This window comes from Acanthochromis polyacanthus, chromosome 15 (genome assembly GCF_021347895.1).
Source record: "Acanthochromis polyacanthus isolate Apoly-LR-REF ecotype Palm Island chromosome 15, KAUST_Apoly_ChrSc, whole genome shotgun sequence".
In the NCBI taxonomy this organism is placed as follows: domain Eukaryota; kingdom Metazoa; phylum Chordata; class Actinopteri; family Pomacentridae; genus Acanthochromis; species Acanthochromis polyacanthus.
Window position 1 is genome coordinate 28,870,292 of NC_067127.1, and position 9,953 is coordinate 28,880,244.

At 43.5% G+C, this 9,953-nt stretch overlaps 1 long non-coding RNA gene across 2 annotated transcripts; it reads right to left on the bottom strand.

Annotated features, from left to right (window-relative positions):
- Positions 1–6,259: 6,259 nt before the first annotated feature.
- LOC127537409 (uncharacterized) lies at positions 6,260–9,670 on the bottom strand. Of its 2 annotated transcripts, none has more exons than XR_007947030.1 (9): positions 9,429–9,670; positions 8,603–8,668; positions 8,476–8,517; positions 8,307–8,364; positions 8,029–8,098; positions 7,751–7,833; positions 7,287–7,331; positions 7,158–7,202; positions 6,260–6,922 (listed from the first exon to the last, which is right to left on the bottom strand). It is a non-coding gene; the product is annotated as an uncharacterized LOC127537409 (long non-coding RNA). The 2 variants fall into 2 exon arrangements; XR_007947029.1 differs by having other exon boundaries at positions 7,751–7,836.
- Between the last annotated feature and the right edge of the window lie 283 nt (positions 9,671–9,953).

Below are 9,953 nucleotides of genomic sequence, written 5' to 3' on the forward strand. Positions count from 1 at the left end.
TTATAAACTTCTGTAATTTAAAACTAATGTATAAATGTCTGTACAATCAAGCCCCTGAGGTTCTTGGACAGTTCATTGTTCCACTTAGAGCAACAGGCTCAAGAACACGCGGAGCCTTTAATGGGAATGTGAAAGAGCCTAGGAGAGAAACTGTGTTTGGAAGATCTGCTTTTTCTGTTAAGGTTGCTAAATTGTGGAACTCTCTGTCACGCGAACTGAAACAAGACCTAGATCTAGGGGCTTTTAAAAATGAACTGAAGCGGGTTTTAAAAGGGGATCAGGTCTGCAACCATTTTTAGATTGATCAAAATGTATTTGTTTTTGTATTAATGTTGTTGTTGTTGTTTTGTTTGTTTTTCTCTTTCTCTCTTCTGTAAAAGCCCTTCTAGGGACGGATTTTGCAAATTAGCTCTGGCTATAAATGTCATAGTGTTATACATGTTTATTGTATACACTGGTCCCTATTAAATAAACAATAAATAAATAAATAAATAAAATGGTCACAGTCACAAAGAAGAAAAAAAATTGCATGCAGCTTAAGTTGTCACACTCCTCATGTGCCAGCCCCTGATCCTGCTAATTAAGCTCAGCTGAGGAGAAGCTCAGCTGAGGAGCCACAGCTGAACTCTATTGACAATCACTGCAGCATTTAAGCTGGCTTCTCGGCACAACACGCTGCCGGTTCATTGTTTCACCCTCCCTGCTACACTCGCGTGCTGCCAGCCGCTTCACTCTGCTCTCCATTGTTGCACGTCACTCCCCGGACTCTGTTTTCCCCTTGGACTCTGTATCGCTGCTTGACTCTGGACTGGACTCAGTAAGCCTCTTTCCCCTTTTGATTTAACCTTGTTTTATGTTGTATTTAACCCCAGTTTTCAGGTCCGCTTTCTGTTGATTGTCAGTTTAGTTTAGTTAAATTTCCCTGCTGTTTTCCACCTGCTTCCTTATTTAAGTAGTTGTTTTGTTTCCTTATTAAAGCCTATTTAATCTTACCTTCCTGCGTATTCCTGCTGCTTGGGTTCAAATTCCCATTGCATGACAGAATGAACCGGCCATCTCAGAACCCAGCAGGCGCCCCGCCCAGCACCCTGAACTCTCCCCTAAAGATTTTTTCCTCCAGCATGGAGAACCACATTTATTTTAAGACCCTGAATGATTTATGGCATAGATGGAGGGAAGACCCTAAGAACATTACGGTCACTCTGGGTCGTAAAGTCGCAGCCCAGCGACCTTGGTTAATGGGCCACCTGCCGGCCGAAATTAAAGAGTTTTTAGATACCCCTTTACCATATTTGACCGTCCCTGAATCCATATTTTGCCAATCTTTTTTAAAATCCAACGATCCGCCTGTCTCTTGGCTAGCCGAACCTTCGTGTGCTAGCACACCCCACAGTAGTCAACCTGAGCCTGTCTCCCCACCAGTCACTGCACCATCTGCAGGGAAGTCAGCCTGCCGTAGGCGAAATGCCAGGAAGCGCCGTGAGGCTCCAGTTCCTGCTCCAGAGGGGTTCTGCGCCTCCTCAGTTCCTGAGCAAGGCGACACCCCTTCCACCTCTACGTATGGAGGATCCGGTGTCGTTTCCTCGCTGCCTGAGGAACTGAGAGCAGCTTCTGCAATGGCAGAAAGGCTGACGGCTGTTTTACCCCGGCTTGGGGGGTCCGAAGCCGTTTTCTCTGTCCATGAGACATTTAGCTCCGCCATTGCAGGAGTGAAGAGGCTCCAGGCTGCCTATGCGATCCACGGGGAGTCTTTAGTCACCCGTGTAGATCCCAGGGTGGTTACCTTTTTCCTGGAGGCTCTAAACAATTCCTCTGAGATCTTGGAAGCGCTCGAAGCCGCCTCAATCCCTGCACCTGAGGATCGGCCCTGTGCCGTCCCACTCCCTCCGGCTGAGGAGAGGCCCCGAGCCACCTCAATGCCTTCTGTCTCTGAGGGGCCCATCGGCCCGCCTTCTGTCTCTGAGGGGCCCATCGGCCCGCCTTCTGTCTCTGAGGGGCCCATCGGCCCGCCTTCTGTCCTTGTGGGGCCCGCGGCCTTAGAGGAGCTTAACGCTCCCACTGCAGCCTCTAAGGAGCAACAGGCTCCGCCTGCAGCGCTAAAGGAGCAACAGGCTCCGCCTCCCCCGAGTCCTTGATGAGGCGCTCCGCCTTCCCCGAGCCCTTGAAGAGGCGTAATATCTCCTCGGCAGCCATATGGGAGTATAGCTCCTCCCCGGCAGCCTCGAGGAGGTCCAGCACTTCTCCCCAACATCAATTGAGACTCTGTACCACTTTGACATCAAGTGGTCTTCCTGCAGAAGCCAAATTAACACCTTACGGTTCCCATGCAGGAGTGGTCTCCCCTGTGTTGTCTCTCCAGCCTTTTTCAGTCCCTCCAGTCCAGCCTGTCCCTCCGGTTCAGTCAGTCCCTCCGGTTCAGTCAGTCCCTCCGGTTCAGTCAGTCCCTCCTGTCCCTCCGGTTCAGTCAGTCCCTCCTGTCCCTCCGGTTCAGTCAGTCCCTCCTGTCCCTCCGGTTCAGTCAGTCCCTCCTGTCCCTCCTGTCCAGTCTGTCCCTCCTGTCCAGTCTGTCCCTCCTGTCCCTCCTGTCCAGTCTGTCCCTCCTGTCCAGTCTGTCCTTCCTGTCCCTCCTGACCCTTCCAGTCCTTCCTGACCCTCCAGTTCAGTCAGTCCTTCCTGACCCTCCAGTTCAGTCAGTCCCTCCTGACCCTCCAGTCCTTCCTGTTAGACTCAAGTTTAGTTCAGTTTCAGTCCAGTCCAGTCCAGTACAGTTACTTGTTCCCGTCCTGTCCTGTCCTGTTGGTTATTCAGTCCAGTCCAGTCCAGTCCAGTTCAGCTAACTGTCCACTCCAGTTCATGCCTAGTCCAGTCCCCGGTCCCAGCCCGGCCCCCGGAGGGGTCCCGCCGATTCTGCGGCCGGTTCCCAGCCCGGCCCCCGGAGGGGTCCCGCCGTGCCTCCTGCCGGTTCCCAGCCCGGCCGCTGGAGGACCTCCGTTGGTCAGGCTTTCTACTGCCGGTCCAGCCCCAACCTGTCCTGCATCCGGGCCGTCCTTTGAAACCTTCTCGTCAACCTGCCCGATTCCAGCCTATTTAGCCCCTGGACTATTCCCTGATTTTCTCCCCCCCCACCCGCCCGGTCCCAGCCCGCCCGTCCCTTTGGCCGCCCCTGGAGCGGTCCCTCCTGCCAATCCCTGCCTGTTCCGGGGTTACCCGCAGGTACCCCGATCGGTCCTGGGTGCGCCAGGAGGCGCACCTTGAGAGGGGGGTACTGTCACACTCCTCATGTGCCAGCCCCTGATCCTGCTAATTAAGCTCAGCTGAGGAGAAGCTCAGCTGAGGAGCCACAGCTGAACTCTATTGACAATCACTGCAGCATTTAAGCTGGCTTCTCGGCACAACACGCTGCCGGTTCATTGTTTCACCCTCCCTGCTACACTCGCGTGCTGCCAGCCGCTTCACTCTGCTCTCCATTGTTGCACGTCACTCCCCGGACTCTGTTTTCCCCTTGGACACTGTATCGCTGCTTGACTCAGGACTGGACTCAGTAAGCCTCCTTCCCCTTTTGATTTAACCTTGTTTTATGTTGTATTTAACCCCAGTTTTCAGGTCCGCTTTCTGTTGATTGTCAGTTTAGTTTAGTTAAATTTCCCTGCTGTTTTCCACCTGCTTCCTTATTTAAGTAGTTGTTTTGTTTCCTTATTAAATCCTATTTAATCTTACCTTCCTGCGTATGCCTGCTGCTTGGGTTCAAATTCCCATTGCATGACATTAGTAATGACACTGGTTGGTGTCATTCCTGAGCAGATATGCAGACAAAAAAAAGAAAAAAAAAACTACACTCAGCTGTGTGTAATTACCTAATCTTTTCATTTATTTTAATTTTCAGTATTTTAATATGGTTTTCAATAGGTTTCAATCTGGCTGCACCTGTCCCCCCCCCCCCCCCCCATCATTCTGTTTTGATTGTGTTTTGAACACAGTGTGTTAGCATTTGAACAATATGCTGTAAAAGTCTAGTGTTTTGCAGGTGGTGAACTAGTAACTGAGAAAAGAGTTCATGAATTTTGGTGACTGTGGTCACTGAATGCATTTTGTGTGAAAGCAATGAAAAGTGATTCACAGTTCAGTCTACATGGACTGCTGTTCAGAGTTTTGAACATGGGACTTCAGTTTCGACCAATGTGTGTTAGCAATCGAAAAAAACTGTAACGCAACAGATGCTTGTATATAATAACATGTTTGTTGCAAGACCAAAGCTAATCATAGCATAAAAAATTCTAAAGTTAGTCATTGTATTAGCATGAAAGGCATTAGCATTTTGTTGGTCTGGTAGGCTTCCATCCATCCATCCATCCATTCTCTATACACCGCTTTATCCTCACTAGGGTCGCGGGGGGGCTGGAGCCTATCTCAGGTGACTCGGGCGAAGGCAGGGGACACCCTGGACAGGTCACCAGTCTGTCGCAGGGCTACATATACAGACAAACAGTCACACTCACATTCACACCTACGGGCAGTTTAGAGTAACCAATTAACTTCAGCATATTTTTGGACTGTGGGAGGAAGCCGGAGTACCCGGAGAAAACCCACGCATGCACAGGGAGAACATGCAAACTCCATGCAGAAAGATCCCAGGCCCAGGCCGGGATTTGAACCGGGGATCTTCTTGCGGCAAGGTGAAAGTGCTAACCACTACGGGTCTGGTAGGCTTAAGATCTTAAATTGTGTCATTGCAGGATTTAATCAGTAATATTGATCACTGTTATTGAGCTAACGGCTAATGGTGACCTCTGGGTTAACAGGCGGCATGAAAAATATTCACCACTGATCTTTGAAGTAAGTGCAAGTTAAAGCAGCCACTAAGGTTTTTATGCCATAAATTAATCCAGATTTGACTCATTTTTAAATTACTTGGTGCAACTAAAGTCAAACTTTCTTCCTTTATGTAGATCTGTTGTTAAACCTGTAATCCCAACATGAACCCTAAAACAAAATATGCAGAGATGTTCTCACTAGGATGGATTCAAATTCATGCACACACACAACCACACAGTCATGTTTAGACCATTTTATATGACATTACACTGACATAAATTAACTTCCTGAATTATTTTCCTAAACTTAAACTTCTGGAAATGTGAAGGTTTAATCCTCACAGTGATGCCATGTAAACAGGTTTATGTCTCCACAACATGAGTAATGCAGCTCTGCCTCAAACATGGAGCGTGTGAAAAAATTCCTGGGAACTGAGCATCTGTATGTAACGTTTATTCTTTTGCTAATTTTATACAATGCAACAGTACACACACTCATTAGGGATGCAGAGAGAGGTTCACACACACAGAGCAGCCTGGATGAGCTATTTCTGCTCTGCAGCTGCTGACGGCTTCAATACCTTCAAATTTAACATCTTTAATCTGTTAAAACTGAAATACAGTCGGTTTGATCTGACAGATCAAAGTCAGCACAGCAAAAGTCAACACACCCTGACTTTTACTTTATATTAAGGGTAAAATTTTCCCCAAAAATGGAGCTTACATTTCCCAAAATGCAGATAGAAAAAGCTTTTTTGTTTTTTTAGGGATTCCTGTCTGACATTTTTCAAACTGCACACCTCCAGTTTGCAACATAAAATTAACAGTTATAAATACATAAATAAATGTCAATATACAGTTAGCTGTCACATATGCACATATGTAGAGCATGTCTAGTGTGTTACGGCAGTGTTACGACACGCTTTACGGCAGAACGGAAACACGCCTAGTTGTGGTAGCTGCATGTTGTGTTATGAGTTATGCTGAATGAGTGGCAAGTTAATACACCGGGCATTTTTCGGTCTAAAAGACGTCTAAATGTTCCTTAGACGTCTAGTCTAAAATTGGTATATCAAAGGTCTAAAAGTAAACGTTTTTTAGACGTCTAAATTTAGACGTCTAAAGTTTAGACGTTTATCCGACGTTCATGCTTATACCGAATATAAACCCAGGTATACACTTAGACGTTTATTAGACGTCTATTAGTGGTCTAGTCTAAATTTAGACGTCTAAAAAACTTTCATTTTTAGACCTCTGGTATACCTATTTTAGACTACACGTCTAATAGACGTCTATTAGCCGTCTGTTACACCTAAAAAAAAAGTCAGTGGTTTCCTATCAATACTGTAATAAACTGACAATCATTCATGCATATTTTCCCCAAATTCGAATAAATTAATTAGAATTTGGCAATTTATAAAAAATATTCACAATAAAAATGTAAAAAAAATGTAGACAAAAATCTCTCTCACAAAAAAAGCCTAAATGAGAAATTACCTGCAATTCTTACCTTGATGTACTCTCAGGATGTCCCGACTATTTCGCCAGTGTGTCTCTTTCTGGACCTTTCACAATACATTTTTAATCTAATGTCATGCTTTTTCATAATTTAACACGAATCGGCATTTGTCATCAGTAGACTGGAATTGCAATTACAGTACATTCATTCAGAATACAACCATTACAATCATGGACTTGGCATAATTTTTCTTTAATGTTACACAAATAGAACATAAATTTAAACCTTGAACTTGGAAAAATTAAAACAATTCAAAATAAACTGAACAAAATATTACACATTATAACAGTGGAAAAAATGTTTAAAAAACTACAAATATAAATACTTTTAACAACCTTTTAACTGGTTTTATGAAATTTGCCTCGCAATGCGAAAAGGAAAATAAAAAAAAATAGATTTAAAACGTTTGTTTTAAAAAAACACTTGTTTTTAAAGAACTTTGTGGGGCTTTTAGAAAAAAAATCAGAAGGGGGAAGTTCTGTCTTTCCTGTAGCCCCCCAACCACATCGAGCTGGCGTCTGTTTTAGGTGATCACCGAGAGCTACTCCGACTTGTTCTTCTGTGGTATTTGGAAACCGACTGGAAACACTCTCTGCAAACAAGAACAACAAAAAATACAGACTTGACATTGGTAACATTAGTTCAAATCGCATAGTATTATCCAGAAGGATTCTTCATTCTTTACTGCTTCATGCGATACAAAAGACCAGTTGAGTGTAATGCTTTACTTTGGCTGTTAAACAAAATCATAGCCTGTTTTACAACTTTAAAAAAAAAACCATGCACCGAAAAACACTGCTAAACCTGACACAATAGCTTTAATTTACCTTTAATCCTTGGAGTTTTGGGCCGCTGACCTACAGAGGAATGAGCTGTGTGTCAAAGAAAAGAGAAGTATAAGTCATCATAGCAACATCACATCACTATTTAATATCAATACCATGGTCAATTTGTACCTTGGGAAGCACGGGCAGGGGATCCAGTCTGAGGTCTAGGAGTCTCTGTTGGCAGAGGGAGAAATGGAACATACTCACCTTACTTAAAAAACAACAGTTATATCACTCTGAAACTGACTATACAATACATTTTTACTTTGCTGTGATGCTCCCCTACGAGTTCAATCACCTTTTGGGGTCATAACATAGTTAATTGCACATCATAATTGCCTCAGCAATTAGATCAACAGCAATGTCATCATTGTTTAGTGTGTTGAAATGAAATCTTTTCACTCACACCATTTGTCATTTGCAGTACATTCAGTAGAGGCTTTAAAAAAGGTCAGAATATTAAAATTTGTAACTTATGATGTCTACTTCAATTTATTAAATTACAATGTACACAGGGGTGGGGGCAGCAAATGCAATTAATGATCGTATTTGCAAACAATATTGTAATCACTGCTATAAACATTAATGATTACCCTGTGGGGTCCGGGCACGGGTCATCACAGGACTGCGCCGTCTATCACAGGCCCTCCAGGATACTACTGGGGTGTTAGGAGCTCTGCTAGGAGAGAGACACATACAAAAATTGAACAGTCCTGGCTGCATGTGTGAACTTGACGTCTTCTTGACACCCACATTCATTATTTGGGGTGAGGGATAATTAGAAATTGATAATCGTGATTATGACAAAACAATAATTTCACTAGTTGGACACAATTGTCACCGTGTATTTGCTGTACTTAACCAAACATACCTTGACTTCTGACTTTTTTTTCCATAACGGCCCCTGTCAGGGACTGCAGATGATGTCTGACCTTGCACAGCTGTAATCAAAAACAGATACAAAAATTATTATATTCAGCATTGCATTTAGGTATTTTGTCCTCTCCTGCTGCTAATCATTGTTTCACCAACACAGGTTTTAATATTTAGTGGAGAACAATGTTATTTTTGGCCATTAGACAGGCATTAAATTTAAATGATCTAATAACCAGGGGAATAATTTGAATATAATAAACATATAAATTATACCGGGTGTAGAGGAATGCAGAGGGGGTCAAAATTGTTTTTGGACTGGATGGTGAATCGCCTGGGGAAGACATAATTATCACAGATGTACATTGTTTTAATTAATTTAAATTATAAGTATTAACAGGACAAAAAAAGAATACAAATAAAGAGGACAACATTACAAACTCACAGGATATCTGAGTCAATGAACTGCCGGGTGAAGGTTGCCATGCTAACAAAAGCAGGAAAAAAGAAACGTTCAAATTTGATAAAACAATGTTTTGAATTAATAAAACTTAGAAATACCTTAGCCTTACTTTTTGAAAGATCTACTGATGTTTCCGGTTGTTCAAACAAATCTGGAGAGTTGGGTTGCTCTTGGTCTACAAAAATAAAATTGCTTTACAAATCTGACCTGTAGGTGATCCTCTTAATCATCAGGACTTTGTACAAAGCAAGGACAGGACATGCTAACATAAATAATGAACATTTGTAGATAAAAGTTGAAGATAAAGGAAAAACAAAAACAAAAAGCTGGACGACTCTAGTCTGCAGAAACCATGAAAAAAGAATGAACAGCTCATTAATCTTTACCTCAAAGCTATACACACAATGGCTTCCATTTATGATAGGATGCTAAGTCAAATATTCCCTGACATCAGTCTACATAAAAACAGCAGCTTAACTTCACACATACACAAAACTGAGCTCAACTCCAGGTTTTCGTTCACTCTCAGTGTTGTTGAGACTATCCGAGCCGGTCAGTGTGGGAAAAAAAGCACGTTAGGGCGGACTTTGACGCGGGGGTGCAAGTTGCCCCATACTTTTCGCTAGCTGAGCTGCTAGCCGAGCTGCGAAGCTGCCTGCCTGGCTAAATACTGGAGCTATGTCGAAAAATCATTTCTCCATCACTCACATGTATGAAATGACATATGAAAACAGACCCCAGGTTGAAAACAAACGAAGTTCCCCACTAGTCGACTCGTCGATGGCCCACACTGGCTAAACTAGCAACTCGCTAGCTAGCCCTCATGCTATCAACCGACACACGAAGCATGCAAATGCTAAACTGAAGCATGATTGTATAAGGACCAAACATTGCAAAATTAAACATTTTTCTATAATGTCTGCTTCAGCACCCACCTCTTAACCGCGGAATGAGGTCAAATTTACTTCTTCAAAACTTTTTCCTCCGTGTCTTGAAAGTTTCCAGTGCCTCGAACTAGTGATTGCATAGAGCGTAGTGCATGTGCGCAAGGATTCCTCTGTCGAAAGCATGGTCGGAAGTTGTGCCGTCCATAAAGTGAAGCTTTTTTCATGTTATGACCATGTGATCTCCATACGAATACAAAGCGGGGGCCTTACAGAGCTACCAATTATTTTTGTCGTTGATATCGTGGCAAAGCGGCTATGGCGATAAGTTTTATCGCGGACTACTTCCCTCTGAGCGGAATAATATTTTGCCAGGAAGTGGTTGTACGGTGCGTCACGTGAGAGTGCTACACCAAAAAGGTGGCTGCGTCTTTGTCAACATATAAGCCAAGATGGCGATGCACATGGAAAGAGCTGGCTATATTCCATTAGATTATTGTTTCTTTTATTTTCCGAAGATTTAAAATACATACCTCTGAATGGTGTCGGCATTGAAAAGCGGAATATTAGACATCT